This window comes from Lissotriton vulgaris, chromosome 2_1, assembly GCF_964263255.1.
Source record: "Lissotriton vulgaris chromosome 2_1, aLisVul1.2, whole genome shotgun sequence".
Lineage (NCBI taxonomy): Eukaryota > Metazoa > Chordata > Amphibia > Caudata > Salamandridae > Lissotriton > Lissotriton vulgaris.
The window spans coordinates 2,012,660,426-2,012,675,647 of NC_141687.1; the positions used below are offsets into that span (position 1 = coordinate 2,012,660,426).

The 15,222-nt window shown below is 45.3% G+C and overlaps 1 protein-coding gene across 2 annotated transcripts in view; it reads left to right on the forward strand.

Annotated features, from left to right (window-relative positions):
* Window positions 1–15,222, forward strand: part of HOMER2 (homer scaffold protein 2) — a 736,419-nt gene that overhangs the window by 17,502 nt on the left and 703,695 nt on the right. The gene's annotated exons all lie outside the window — the stretch shown is intronic.

A 15,222-nucleotide genomic window follows, 5' to 3' on the forward strand; every position in this document is an offset into this window, starting at 1 on the left:
ACCCATATCATTCACTTTCCTCAACATGGAGTCTACTACCCCCATTTTTCTCATCATTGTATCCATAAAAGTATTCATGAGTGAACGTTGCTCGTTCCGCTTCACCTTGGGGGACATTGTTGTACACAATCAAATGTACTGAAAACACAATAAAAACTGTCCTGCAAAAGTACTGTAAAATATCTTGCACAGGTACTGTCCAACCCCCACAAACGTGCCCTAGAAACAGTGCGGTCTCGCAGCATTTGCCAACACCATAAGCCAGAGGTCTTCAAACTTTTGTAGCTTGAGCCCCCCCCAGCTGAATTTTTTTAGATGTTGGGCCCCCCCACCACCTGACAGAAATTTCTGGACTCTACCGCCACGCGCACATTCCGGGCATATTTAGCTCATGTCCCGGTTTTTGGAGAGGGTCGACAAAAACAGGGGGAGGTGTTTTTTAGGTTTTACAAAGCAGGGATAGTTAGCAGTTGTACCTGATGAACAATCCACTGTGGGCGGACCATTTCCCACTGGGTGATAAACATTTGATATTCTTCAAATATTTTCTGTAAATCCGAGCTCCCTATTCTGGTTAATGCCTTTAAGAGGGGTGGTGGTGTGTGTTCTTCCCAAAGTTGCTGCCAAGGTCTCCTCAGATGTAAAGACCTGTTGGCATTCGATCGCCCCCCTCCGGCCTCGGTCAGGCCGACCCATGGTCTCTTTACCCATGTGCCCAGAGCTGATAATCTAAGTAACCGGGGCCCACAGCTCTGCCACCAGCCAGATCAGACCCCCTCTGCTGCTGGGTGCTAGGGTTGCATCTTTAGTAATGGTGCCCTGCGCAGGGTTGCCTTACCATCTGAACCGGTCCCTCCCATTGAGGTGAGGTGGTCTTGCTGGACACAGTCCTTAAGCCCAGTGCGGTGCCTCCTGCCAGTCTTCACTCAGTGGTCTCATGTGTGTCCAGATCTGTGCATCCGAAACTGCCCACAGCCTCTCTCCACCCAGGCGTGCCACAGATTCTCCCCATTTCAGCCCCGCAGTCTCCTCTCAGGCTGGCACAGCTCTGCATTTCAGCCCTGCAGTCTCCTCTCAGGCTGGCACCGCTCCGCATTTCAGCTCCACATTCTCCTTGCGCTGGCTCAGCCTGGCCCTCTCCTTATGGCACTACCTGGCCCTGTTCTTATTTTAGTCCCTAGGTCTCCTCACGCTGGCCCTCCTCCTTATTTCAGGCAGCTGTCTCCCCAACCTTGTTCTGCATTGCCATTCCCCTTGGATGGAATCTACATGGCATTTATGAGGGTTTCCCCAGTCTGTTGCTGTTAATAACCTTGATTGTCCACTTACAACAGTACAAATTTGGGGACTTCAGTGCACTTTTAAATTCAAGCCACACTATTGTCCTCTGTTGAACTACCAACCATCTCCTCCTTTGTACTTTTGGCTTCATGCTGAGAGAAAAGAATTGAGATGTATGAATTGGCGCATTCAGAAGTAGTCAGAACATGTCTGAGCAGCCTGAACACGTGGCATTTATGTACCAGGCTCTCAAAATCTTAATTTATGCTTCGCAAGTTATATTCCAGTTCCATTGCCTGTGGCTTGGAACAGCCCCCATAAATCTTAAAGATGTGGAGTTTGGACTTAATTCCAGGCAAGTTTGAAGTGTACCTTGTACTATTCGGGACAGCCTTAGGTGTACTTCTGAAGGATTGAGTGGCAACATTTGTTTATCTTTGGATCCCTCTTGGAGCAGATGGAGTACATGCAGATGCACTTTCTCCCATAATGGGTTCTCTGCAGCCCTGGCTGGGAGAAAATGCAGCATAATATAGTGGCATTTGTGATCTTTCTCCATGTCTGTGGGTGCTTTTCTGGTCCCTTATTTCGTTTCTTTGCTGCCACTGGTGAGGCTTACCAGTCTCTCATTAGCCAGTTTCAGTGCACATATGTAGACCCATCAAGCACTTAAATCAAAGACTGGTCTATGGCATTGGTGTATATTACTATCCCTCTGATACATTGACCTAATCTGCATGTGTTGACTCTGTATTAGTCTTGTCACCTGATTCTTTAGCCACTTGTTTTTGTTAGGCGCGGGGAGATTAAGTGATTTGCCCAGAATCACAGGATGTTGAGTTTCATTTCAGAGACTCGAACTCTGGAAACTTTGTCTCCGTTCTGAGAAGAGCTAACTTTCTCAGGAGGGGGTTAATTCAGCTGCAGTGGGAGGCAGTCTCCTCTGCTAAAACCGAAAGCAAACAAACAGACACGCTTTCAGTTTTAGCAGAGGAGACCCCTCGCCTCCCACTGCAGCTGAAGCTGTCAGCTCGTTGAATTAACCCCCTCCTGGGAGAGTTAACAGGACAAAAGAACGGGCACCTCCTGCCCCCTCGATCTCCCCTCCCCCCCCTTCCACATACCGGAGTCTTATTGCACGGACGCAGGGAACAAATGTGAGATTTAAGTGGAGTGCGCGCCCCCCCTGGGAAGGTGTTGCGCCCCCCCAGGGGGGCGCGCCCCACAGATTGAAGAACACTGCCATAAGCTAATGTTGGGCATAAAAGGCACCTTCCAATTGTACACTGCAAATGCTGGCTTAGTCTCTGGCACTATTGCCCACTGTCCAGTGATCTGGGACACTGCCCAGACCCTTACCTGAGAAAGCAGCAGCCCTGGTCGGCCACCGGCACTCAAGCAACCAGAGCCACGCCCACCAGCTAGTCTAGTGGGTCGGGTGATCTTCCCAACCCACGTGGCTCCCGGAAAGCAGTGAGATGCCAGCCTGCTGGTGCTGCTGATGGATCCTCCACTATGAATCCCACACCACTTTAAAGTGCTCAGCCGGCTGAGGCGACAAACTGGAAGCCGCTATTCCCCCGATACGGCACCTGTATACAAGGAAGCACCTCTGACGCTCACCCTCCCTCGCAGCCCTGCTTCTAATGTGGCAACTAGAGGGAAACCAAGAACAAAGATCACTCTGCCCCCGCCCCCCCCACCCCCCACCCACCCTCCCTTTGCCTCCGTTGCTAGCCCCGATGTCCTAGTACTGCTGGTTGAGGAGACAAACTGGAAGCAGCTCTTCCCCCGATGCGGCACCTGTAGTAAAGGAAGCAACCCAGATACTCTCCTTCAGGCCGCCCTGCGGCTGCTGGGAGGAAACAAAAGAAACCAGGATCGCACTGTCCCTCCTACGCCTCCAATGCTTGCCCCGATATCTGGAAATCACGGCCGACTCTTGCTGCAGACCTGCACAAAAAGGAGACAAAAGAAAAAAATTAGTTGGGGCCTTAGATTGAGGCCATGTCCCTGTGTGGCCTGTCGGCGGATGAGAAGCGGTGAACAGAGACCGTTTGCTCTACTCTCCAGCCCTTCAACCCCTCGGTGCCAGGCAAGCTGTTTCACACCCGGACAGCCAATCAGGTGTGATGGCTCAGGGGAGGCAGGATGCCATGTCACTACTTTGCGCAGTGCTCACTGCCTTCCTCTGGGTGCGGGGGCCCGGTGCGACCGCCATAAAGGCAGCGTGCCCAAGTTGGGCCCGCCTTTCAATTCAAGGTTCCTCTTGAAGCATGTAATGTCATCAAAATGATTCTTGGCCCTGATCTTATTAGACCTTTCTCCAGTGGTTAATATAATATCTCCCTCCATTTTACTTTGGGATATCAACCACTCAGTGAAGGTCTTTTTTAAAAAAAAAATTTAATTTGATTTTTTTATATTTAGCGTGAATATGACCCGAAGGTATCGGAGCATTTTACATGAGCACCAGTTGCTTACAGAAGGACACGTTCATTTTTTTGTTGTTGTTTGGCATGGGGAGATTAAGTGATTTGCCCAGAATCACAGGACGTTGAGCATCCCTGCCAAGACTGGAACCTGGTTCCCCTGTGTCTATGTCGACCACTCTAGCCGCTCGGCCACATCCTCTCGCCTAAGGTCTGACTAGCTCCTTGCCTCAAGAACTATGCATGGGCAGCTTCACTGGACCCTTTTTGCCCTCCCTCCAAGCCAAACTGCTGTTTGCTTCTGCAGGGCTTTTCCCTCAGCTGGTCAGTATTTAACATCAATGTGACCCCTTTGACTGAGCTCCAAGTGTCTGTGGCGTATCTTTTTTATTTTTTTTATTTTTTTATATAGCGTGAATATGACCCTAAGGTATCGGAGCATTTTACATGAGCACCAGTTGCTTACAGAAGGACACATTCATTTTTTTTGTTGTTGTTTGGCATGGGCAGATTAAGTGATTTGCCCAGAATCACAGGACGTTGAGCATCCCTGCCAAGACTGGAACCTGGTTCCCCTGTGTCTATGTCGACCACTCTAGCCGCTCGGCCACATCCTCTCGCCTAAGGTCTGACTAGCTCCTTGTCTCAAGAACTATGCATGGGCAGCTTCACTGGACCCTTTTTGCCCTCCCTCCAAGCCAAACTGCTGTTTGCTTCTGCTGGTCAGTATTTAACATCAATGTGACCCCTTTGACTGAGCTCCAAGTGTCTGTGGCATAAGGCGTTTTTGTCTATGCCGATGATGACCCAGGCTTTCCTTTGACTTGACGGTGATTTGTCGAGACTTAAGAACCCGTTCAAAAGCGGTCTCTGCTCCGTAGCTCAGTAAATGGGCTACAATTCTCTAAGGCTTTACAAGGACATGCCAGATGGCATCAACTTCAGAAATCTTTTGTCTGGTCCCATAATTGGTGGCCATAATCATTTGGTACTTTACCCATCCTTGTTTCTTTGGTCTGCAACTTTTATATTATTTTAAAGTCAACAACTAAGTTTTGAAAAGCACATCAACGAACTCGCGGGTTTCAGGATGAATGATCAGGAAAATCTGTATCTTTTCCTATGTGTGAAAAGAAAAACTCTTGCTCAAGCAGTCATTAATTCCATGGTAGATTACTGCAATTCCTTCATTGTGGCCTTGCTTGGATTTTTGCTGAAGAAACTTTAGGTATTCCAACACTGATGGGAGGGGTGGCCCCTCCCAAAATTGGTAATCACCGATTGGCGATGGCCACGGTGTAAGTTGGCTCATCAGTCGGGCAGGCAGCAGAGGGGCTGGCCTGCCCTTGGATCACCCGTAAGATAACTCACCATGTTGGCATATTTTTGTTATGCAAAATAAACCTGCAGCAATTTTCTCCACTAACAAAGTTTCTTGTGGTTTATTTATGTATGTTTCGTTGTTAGAACTGACGAGTGTTGCCGATATTGGCACTATGCCAAGGCTGCCCGGGGGGGGGCTACGAAAGGGACCCTCCAACAGGGCGGCCGCCTTAGTGCCACAGGAAGGCACAGGAGGCAGCAGACTAGGCTCCCAGGTCCAGGGACCGGGGGGTCAGCTAGCGAAGTCACTTCCGGTCATGGGAGGGAGAGGACAGGGGTACATATGCCTTCCCCCGCCCACTGTGCAGCCTCTTGACCGCTGCCTGTCTCGCTGCATTGGTCGACCGCAGGCATTAGATGGAGAAGAACCCTATCTTCAGGGTAGCAAATCCCACAGAATAGGGGCCTTGGCACGGAAGGAGCGGCCTCCATCTCTAGCTCTCCTAAAATGCGGGACAGTGGCCAGATGAAGATCGGCTGAGCTAAAAAGGTGAGGGGGGGGCTACGTCTTCCCTGCAGTGATACTTAATCTTCTGTTTAAGCGAGAGTATTCTGTGTATGTTAAAACAGGGCTAGAATCTTCAAAAGTAGTTTAACCAGACCTCAGTGCCAAGTTTACTCAATAAGGTTTGCAGGTCTTTATCTTATTTGGTCTTGCAGAAGCATGGGAAGCCAGCTGCATAAAGTTGGCACCACGGAAGAGAAACATACTGATGACGGGGAGACTAAGGATGGGGAAAGGCAGTGGCAATGACCATATCACTACTGGTTTTACCCGGACTGTGTCTTTCTTCTCTCCACAAGTTTGAAGCTCACTCACTGACCTGTTTTTGGTGGGCCATGCAGTGATTTAAGGCATATGGTTTTAGTATTTTCTAATTAACTCCCCTCATGGGAGTGCATGAACAGCTGGACAGTCTCTGGCTGAAATAATGAGCAGTTTTCTACATGCTAGGCAGTCTTTTCTTCAGGTCGCTGCCACTGTAGAGTATTTTCTTCAAAAGTGTAGTGTATTTCTTACTCCTTTATGGTAGAAAGCCAAGTTGTCTTGCCTTTGGTCTAAGGCATAGCTGTACAAGTGTACAGTGCTCTTCCAGTATAAATGTGGACCCTGGATTGCCCGGGGGGATGGGGTACAGCAATATAAAGAAACATCTGAAGTTGGTCCAAGCCCAGACCACTCCTAAGATGTAAAGTTGGTCTAAGATTTAAAGTCAACCAATCATTTAAAAGTGCATCTTCGTGTAGGTGCTGGTAAAGATCCAATGGAAAGAGCTAACCAAAGTGTACTGTCACTCTTGTCTCCTTGAAGGCAGCAGTCCTACTATAATGGTCACTGTAATTTGTAGATTGGAAGCAGATCACCTTCTGGCTGACCAAGGACGGTTGGGTTCTTGCTTCTCCGATTTTTGTTGGAATGTTGATCTGGTCATGGCCTTGGCTAGAGCTTATTGTACTAGCATTACACATCTTCTTCCATTAAATGACTTGCTGAACTAGCGTCATCTATTTGCAATGCTACATCCATTTGCAACGCTAGGTAAAGAGGCAGTCTAGTAAGAATAAAACATGGTGGGCGACGTTGGTTACGGTGTAAATCGTGTACGATGCAACCCATAACTAGTTAATTTCAGTTTTACCCGCTTGTCAGAACCATACCTCAGTTTTTGATTTTTTTGTTTTTGTTTTTTTTAACGAAGATTTTTATAATCTTAAGAAATGGTTACAGAATGCAAAATTGAGTTTATTCGTTGCAGTGTCTCTTTAGGCTCATGTTGTTAGATTCACCACTGGACTACTTCCCCTACAGAACACACATCCTACCGATTTTTGTAAGATCCAAGGATCTTGTAATTTTAATTCCCTTCTTTCTCATTCACGGTATAGTTGGTTATTCTAGGAACCATTTTTGGTTGCTTTTCAGGGCATATAACGAAGTGTGCAACTGTGAGGTGGCAATGCGCCTATTTTGTTCTAGCACTAGGCAGTCCTATGACTGCAAACAGTGAATTGTTCATTCGCTGCACCAATGGAACACTTTATTTTTCTGCCACAAGAAAAGTACTCTGATTGTCATGACTGTTGCATTAGTCACTAGTATCTCTGCTACCAATGAGGAATGTAACCACTGCAATATTGAAGTACTATTAGTTTACACAGTTTATGTTCTGCTACACCATTTGAATCCCCCCACCTGTTCTTGATACCTTCTCATCTTCTTTACTTCATCCATCTACCATGTCATGTCCAATTATTACTCTCTTTGTCACGTTGCAAGTCACTTCTATATACCTGTGACCGAAGTCCCTCTTACTAACACTTCATCTTGGTGGCAGGATAATTCACGGTTGCTGCAAGATGCCTTTCACAACGTTATCTGTTGTAAAGTAATTTCGCATTCAACCACACTACTCTTAGTTATTCCCTGCTACCTTCCCTTTGATATCTCATTCAAGCCAAACCCATCCTCGCCTCTTAGCATTTGAAGACATTAATTTGGAGAAATGCTATGTGTTCTCAATACATCGAACAAAACCTTTATACGTTTCTAAAGTAGATTGTTTGGCCTATATTAATTAGTAGATACCTTATTACCTCCTGTGGGTCTTTAAACGTACACATTGGCAGCAATGTGCACAACGCTGCTACATACTATTATACCCTCTGTCTTGATTGGTATCTGAAAACCTGTCTTTCGACCTCTGTATTCATTTTAGTGTCCTAGTTTTTATATTCGTAATCCTTTGCACTTCCAGCCTGTTTCTTAGAAGCCACATGATTTGGGGTGGCAGAGAACAGCCTCAACTTTGAAATGTGGTCCTGCTAAGTTCGAACTCCATTCTCGTCACCACTAGGATGGACACCATTCAATTTTTTTATTCTTCACACATTAAAAGAGGCTGCTGTCAACGGGAGATGGTTATTTTGTTGTTGTTGTTTTGTTGCGAGAATAGGCCACAAAAATAGGAAAATGGAACTTAAAAGTGAATGCTCGATGTTTGCAATAAGAATTTAGTTGAAAAAATCATTACCTGTGATCATTTTACCTGAGATGTTTTTTAATAATTCACCTTTTAGTTTTTTTCCATGTATGCTATTAGAATGTTACTGTTGAAAAATGAGGTCTGGACGAAGAGGGTGAAAACCCTGCTCAACCAGCAACCACAATCTCTGTCCGGGTGAAACACAAGCAAGCCCCAAATTACCAGTGCTTAACCCTCCGGCAGCTTTTCACAAAAGCAGTCCAGCTTAACTTGGAGGCAATGTGTGTTAGTGTTTGCTGCATAATACTTTAAAGGGAAAACACAACTCAAGAAAAACCTCACCCTGTTTTCATAAATTATTGGACATCAAAATAAAATCCAATCAATAGAAGCAGAGATATGCAATTTTAAAGATTTCTGGTAAGTAAAGTTCCTAAAACCACCACTCACTGTTATCTGGCAATGTGAGGCCGGGTGAAAGTCACAAGTTCAGCTAACCGTGATGGAGCGTCGGCTGCATATAGAGACCTGGTTAGTCTATCTCAAAGAGTTACCTTCAAAGTTTAGCACAAAGAGTTCCGTTTGGGGTGAAGGGGGCTGCAAGGAGCAGGGACAGCATAGCTGATGGGCGTCCAAGTAGTGCGTAGAGCAGGCCGGGCATTGTGGACAGTCATCGCTTTAGAGCAAAGAAACTGTCAGGCATTGCAGACAGTAATTGCTGTAGTTTCACATTGGTGGTCCCTGTGAGCTATCGATGCAGTAGCACGAAGTGCATCTCGCGTTGCCTGGCCTCATTGGCTGTCACTGCAGCACTGGCAGCAAAGCCTTGGAGCAAACCGGCTTGTTTGCGAAAAGCCCAAACGTTCAGGAGACATCAACTGAGGCCGTACCAAAGGTCCAGGGCCTGAGGGACACCACTAGAAAGTCAGGAACTCCCACCAGCAAAGGCCAGCAGGTCCAGTTGCAGCTTCAGGCAGCAGGTAAGCTCGGCAGTTGCAGGGAGTTTCTGGTGCTTATGTCCTGGTAGCTCAAAACAGGTGGTGATCTGGCTGACCCGTGGAGTCACTTCAGCCTGGGGTGAAGTGTCCGTCTTCCTTCTCCACCAGTAGAGCAGTCCTTCTGTAGTATGCATAAATCTAGAGGTGTACTGAAGAGTTGGGCTTTACCGTCCTCTATTTCTATCTGGTGCCTTTGTTGAAGTAGAAGTTTCTAGACAATTTCCTTTGAAGTCCTTGACATTTCCTGCATGCCTGACTCCAAGCTGCCTGCATGAACAATGCAGTGGTGACAAGTCCCACTTTGTGCCCTTCTGCCCTCAGCCATAAGTCAGCTTCAACAGGAAGCACTAATAGATAAAGTATAGCAGGTGCTTGAGTTGAAGGTCAAATTGAGTTACACAGTCATTAATCACCCCAAGTTTGGGGTGATTGTTGGGGTTATTAATGATTGTGTAACTGAATTTGAGATTCAACTCTAGCACCTGCTTTACTTTATCTATTAGTGCTTCCTGTTGAAGCTGACTTTTTGTAACTATTTTAGAGGCTCTGGCAGCTTGCCGGCCCCATTCTAAAATAGTTACAAAAAGTCAGCTTGAACTTTTGACCCAATCCGTTCCGCTCGCGGATTTTGCAGGAAATTCGCGGATTACGAATTTACCAAAAGTTTGCAAGCGGAACGGATTTTCCGCCCATGCTTAGTGCTAAGTGTTTAAGGTTGTGAGTAAACTTTGGTAAGTCCACCTTCAGGTAAGTTACTTGGATGATATGAGCAGGATAAAATGACATTCTTCGCTATAGCACATGCATTTCATATCAGTCAAAGATTGGTTTCACAGATAAACCATCAATACATGATCATTGCCCCATTCACGTATTCCTGGTCTCTCGTCTTTCATTCAGCCACCAGAATGCATGTTTTCAGCCTCTTTTTCTTTTTTCTTTGCCCCAGTCCTGTGTAGGATTGTTTAATCATACTGAAAGGCATATTGTCGTGTAAGAAAAGAAATCTTATGGTTTGACAATTGTGTGATCTATGCCATATTTCTCCTCGTTGCCGGAGTGATCCATGTCATAGGAACTTGATGTACGATTATCCATAGAGGATAGTTTAGTCAGGCACTTGTGATAGGTATAACCTGTATAGAAAGGCTCTATTCTTTATTAGATACAAACACTTATGTGCATTTAAAACACTACTGTGTGGTGAAAATACAGGGCCTTAAAAGTAGGATAACTTGTTTTAACCGATAATAGATGTGAGATTGGATTGCTACATTTTTATTGATTTACGGTTTACAGCCGTAACAAAAGCTTCCACTGAGGAAAGGGACCATGTGACCAAACTGTGTTCAGTTGCATTGAAATCAGTCAGTCTGGACCGCCGACCGGGTGTCGGTCAGTCCCATGACTGAGTCGGTGTCATGCGGAAGTGATTCCACCCGACATCATGATAACCCCCTAAATATGTAAGACATAACGCACAATAACAATCCACAACTAATTTTATAAAAATGGGAAATATTTTTATGATTAAAATGAAACAAAAATGACAAACCCAATATAGGGAACCGGAGATATGAATTTCTAAAGAATAAACACTTTCTAGTGCTTTAAAACATGGAGCACCAACTTTGGACATTTAGTCGCACTTGACCAAGTCAAAGTTTGCGGTAAACCGTGATGGACCCAGTCAAATACACTAGGCTGGAGGCCCGATCAAAATTTTACCTTCACCCTTAGAAACTTCCCTGGAGGCTTTTTTTGTCCTAGTTTATCAGGTTGGATTCACAGCGGCTTTGTTGATTTTGTTCAGCAGGAACCCCTAGTCAACTCCTGGAAGTCTTGAGCTCCCCAGCTTTCAGCAGGATGATCCAGCCGGAATTTTAGGGTCGTGGTGCGAGATAGTAGTCTTGACTCTCGATGTCGGGTTGGTCACCACCTTATGGAGCTTTTTCCCAAAAGTTGCTCCAAACTTCTGCCACGTCTTCCTAAATTTCCTCTTGGGAATTCAAAGTCTCCACAACTTAAATCCAAGGTTCCAGAGTCTGAAGTGCTCCTCATACTTTGGGACCATAGTTCCCACAATGCACCTGGCCAGATCTTAATAGTTCACTGGACACACTTTAGACTGAGGATGTCAAGGGGTAGATGGTACAATTGAACTCTGTTAACCTGTTGCTTTCAGGGAGTAATGTAATGATGATACTTGTAAAGCGCACTGTTACCCCATCTCGGGGTGTCCTGGCGCTGAAGACCGCTGGGGAACCCGTCCTGGCTTTCCCAGTGAGATGGTCCCTTCAGGGTATCTCCAAGGTGAAACCATGCATCCCCGGCGTCTGTGGGGGGCCGTTGTACAGATGAGGCAAGCTTAATGCCCAGAGTTGCCGAGTGTGATCCCTGGTTAGAGTAGGCACCGAGGCGAGAATTATCGAGTCCGTTGACCCTGGTCCACAACCCTGCCGCGTCGGGAATTGAACCCTGGTCCCGGGCCGTTCTCTGCTTCCTGGTCTGCCGCCTCTAACCAGTGAGCCACACCACTCCACACCACAGTCCACTCCTTAATCCTTTTTAAAGCAAAGCAAATTCCTCAGGGCTGTTGCAGCTGGAGCAGTCCTTTAGAGTTCAATCTTTGTAGTGCAGACCAGGGTTCTAGCAGGGCATTCCTTCTCCCTGTTTCAGGCAGCAGATCTGAGTTGCTATGCAGCTCTCACATTTATTCAATGTCCTGGAGTGACCAGCACAAGCCACTCTTGATCAAACTGCTCCCTCTAAAGTGTGGCATATTCTTCTCACACAAAGCACTGCACTTTAAAATTCAAGATGGAGAATTTGTCTCCTTAAGATTAAGACCTGGCTAAGCCAACCCACTGGTGTGGTTCATTTCCCTTAACATTCCCTTTCCAGACTTCCCACACATTCAATTTCTCAATCAATCAGGAATTCTAAGCGCTACCCACCCATGAGGGTCTCATGGTGCTGAGAGGGGGTCCGCAGATCTGTTTAGCCGAAGAGCCAGGTCTTGAAGGTCTTCCTTTAGGTGTTCAGGGAGGGGGCGCATCTGATGTCTGCCGGTTACTCATTCCAGGTCTTGGCTGCAATGTGAAGGATCTTCCGCCTGCTCTGGCGATGCATGGGCTTTTGGCTAGTGCGAGGCTGGAAGATCAGAAGTTTATTTTGGGTACCCCAGGAGTGGAGAGGGGTCAGTTATCTATAAGGTACCCCCTTATAACATGAGTTTTTATATGCCTGGGTAAAGTAGAATTTCACATTTCACTTCCCACATTAAGTTAAAGTGCTGTTCAAATTCGACTTTGATGCTAGGAGCACTGGGTAAGGAGGATCTGCAATATTTATGCAGATTCAGAACCCCTAAAGTCTCCCCTAGTTGCACAGGGGGTGGGGGTCCTGTAGAAATTAGGGATATACTTATAAAATGTTTTTATAAGCCCTGGTGCTAGAAAACTGGCAAGGTCATTTTCCCCATTGCAAATCCCATGGCCCATAGGTTAACATGGCAGGGAGTAATTAAAGAATAACTCCTGAAAGGAAGGAGATAGAGCTACCTTTCAAACTCTTACTAGAATGGTAGGGAAAGATCCAACAATATTATATTGTTGAATGTCTCCTAAAGTGTACATACAAGACTATATAAGACATTCTTGTTTGTAAGTCCAAATTCAGCCTTCCAGTGGTCTGCCCTGATTGGTCAGAGTGGATTAGCCAGGCTGCTTTGACGAGGTAATAAAGAACCCCTTGGGTTAACAACTCTGCTGGGATTTCAGTGTGCTGATCTATAGGAATGCCAGGTCAGGTGGTGGAGTCGTAAACCATCCTCTTCAAAGGCAGAGGGGGACCTGAGTTTCAGTTTCACTCTTACACTCTTGACCCAGAGTCGGGGCTAGGCTTAAGCAAGGTATGTGCAGTTGGTAGGGGGAGAGTCCATGGAAATAAGCCATCAGGTGTGTTTAGCCAGCTCTTACCTCCTTGCTGGAAAATCAGCCTTTATGGATTTGGAAGATTGGTGCACCCTGGGACAAAATAATGCCACACTCTACAGCAGGGGTCTCCAAACCGGTCCTGGAGGGCCGGATCCATGCCAGATTTTTAAAATAACTACATGTATCTCAATGGGGATATCCACAAAATCTGGCATGGATCCAGCCCTCCTGGACCGGTTTGGAGACCCCTGCTCTACAGGATGTGGTCATAACTACGAGGAGTTACCCTGATCTCATTGGTCAGAAGTGACCGGGTGCTTGACCCAGAGAAATTTGAATACGTTTCTGAGGGGGGCAGAGCCCTCCAAAACTGCTGCTTGAAACTGAATGAAGCAAGAAGTGCCCTGCTGAAAAGATTTTGCTGTGCAAGGAACTCTAAGGCCTGACCTATGAAGACTGCACCATCTGAAACTACAGCCCTGAGGATTATCTTGCTGGAACAGAACTAAAGAGTGGACTCCCTAAAAGCTACAGGTTAAAAGAAGCTCCACTGTAACATCATTAACTAAAACTAGACCTTGGAGACCCATCAGTAGATTTGTCAAGGTTTTGTTCAAGTGGATTGCGGAATTGAAGTTTCAGGAAGGAGTTCTAACTGGACCCCACCTACTGGGGAAGGCGCCACATTTGGTGAGATTCTCCAGAACCATTTTTAAAGGTGTCCCTGTCAGAGAAAACAAAATGACTAAAAGGGGCACAGTTGGTTTCTAAGCACTAGAAAGTGACTAATCTTTAAAAATTCATATCTCTGGTTCCCTACAGTGGATTATTTTTGTTTTGGTGTCATTTAAAAGACAAAAATATTACCTATTTTGATAAATTGGTGTTGGATTTTTATTTTGTGTTGTCTTATTTACTGGAATGGTGTGTAAAGCATTTAAAAACCCCAGTCTTTGAAGTTAAGCATGTCTGCTCGCAGCCACATTACCAAGGGTTGAGCATATGAATTGTTTTCTAAGACCTGGCTGGGTCCTATCATGTGTTGGTGGCCTTATTGTCAGTGGCAGACCTACATTTGCCCCTACCAATAACCCACTTTCCAACATTAAGGTATTTGGGTCCGTTGATTTGTAGTCATTTGTAGGCGTGAGTGAGGATTTTAAAAGTGACGCTTTTCAAATCAAATCAAATCAAAAAATACTTTATTCGGTAGTTCATTTGATCAGAACACCATAAAAGTTCATAAAATACAATTTACAAAGTTGATTGTGTATTAAGATCACAATTTTAAAATACTAAAAACAATTAGAATTCATTTAAAAAAAGCAGATCTGATAAAAAGGAAGCAGCAAGATATATCATACAATTTATATTCATCTTAGAACCTAGAGCCTTGTGGGCCTTCATTGTATCTCTCCTAATCAGATCTATTCATAGATTGCGACGATGTTGAATACAAAATTTAAGAAAACGTACGATTGCTTTAGCATATTTTTCATTTTCTAAATATTGTAATGCCAAGAATGCAGGACGGCATTGGCGAAGCCCCCAAAGTTTTAGGATGGGGAGTAACCAACGTCTACGGGGTTCTACAAAGAATTTGCAGAATAGAATAGTATGTATGGTTGATTGTGTAGATACCAAATCACATGGACAGCATGACCGTGTGGACGCCCAGTCGTTTTGGGTTGGAAAGGAAACTAGCAAATGAAACATGTCAAACCTTAAGCGAGTTAGCAGCATTTTTTCATATTGGGTTAGATTATATAACAAATAGGGTTCAGCTTCAAAAACAGTCTGCACTAGTATGGCTTTCTGAACAGATTGTTTGTGGATCTCGGTTACTAGGCGTATCTGCCTCAGATGTGCAAGGCATTCTTTTTTTAGATCCGCCTTAGAAATTTCATTTATCCTAGAAGGATTATCAAAATATTTCTTGTAGCCCAGGTCCTCAAGAATTGCTTTGACGTAGGTTAGCCATTTGATTTTTTTTACACTGATCGAGACTCAGAGTATCTTCAATGATGGATCTCGTTAAATGGCATTGATCTGTAACCCATATTCTACGCCATAGCATTACTGGCTGCAGTTTTATGATGTCTGTTATATAGTCTAGTCCCAATTCTATGTGACATGCGTATGTGGAGGTATTCCTTGGGACCGCAAGCAAATATCGTAAAAAGGAATTCTCAATTTTTTGAATGGC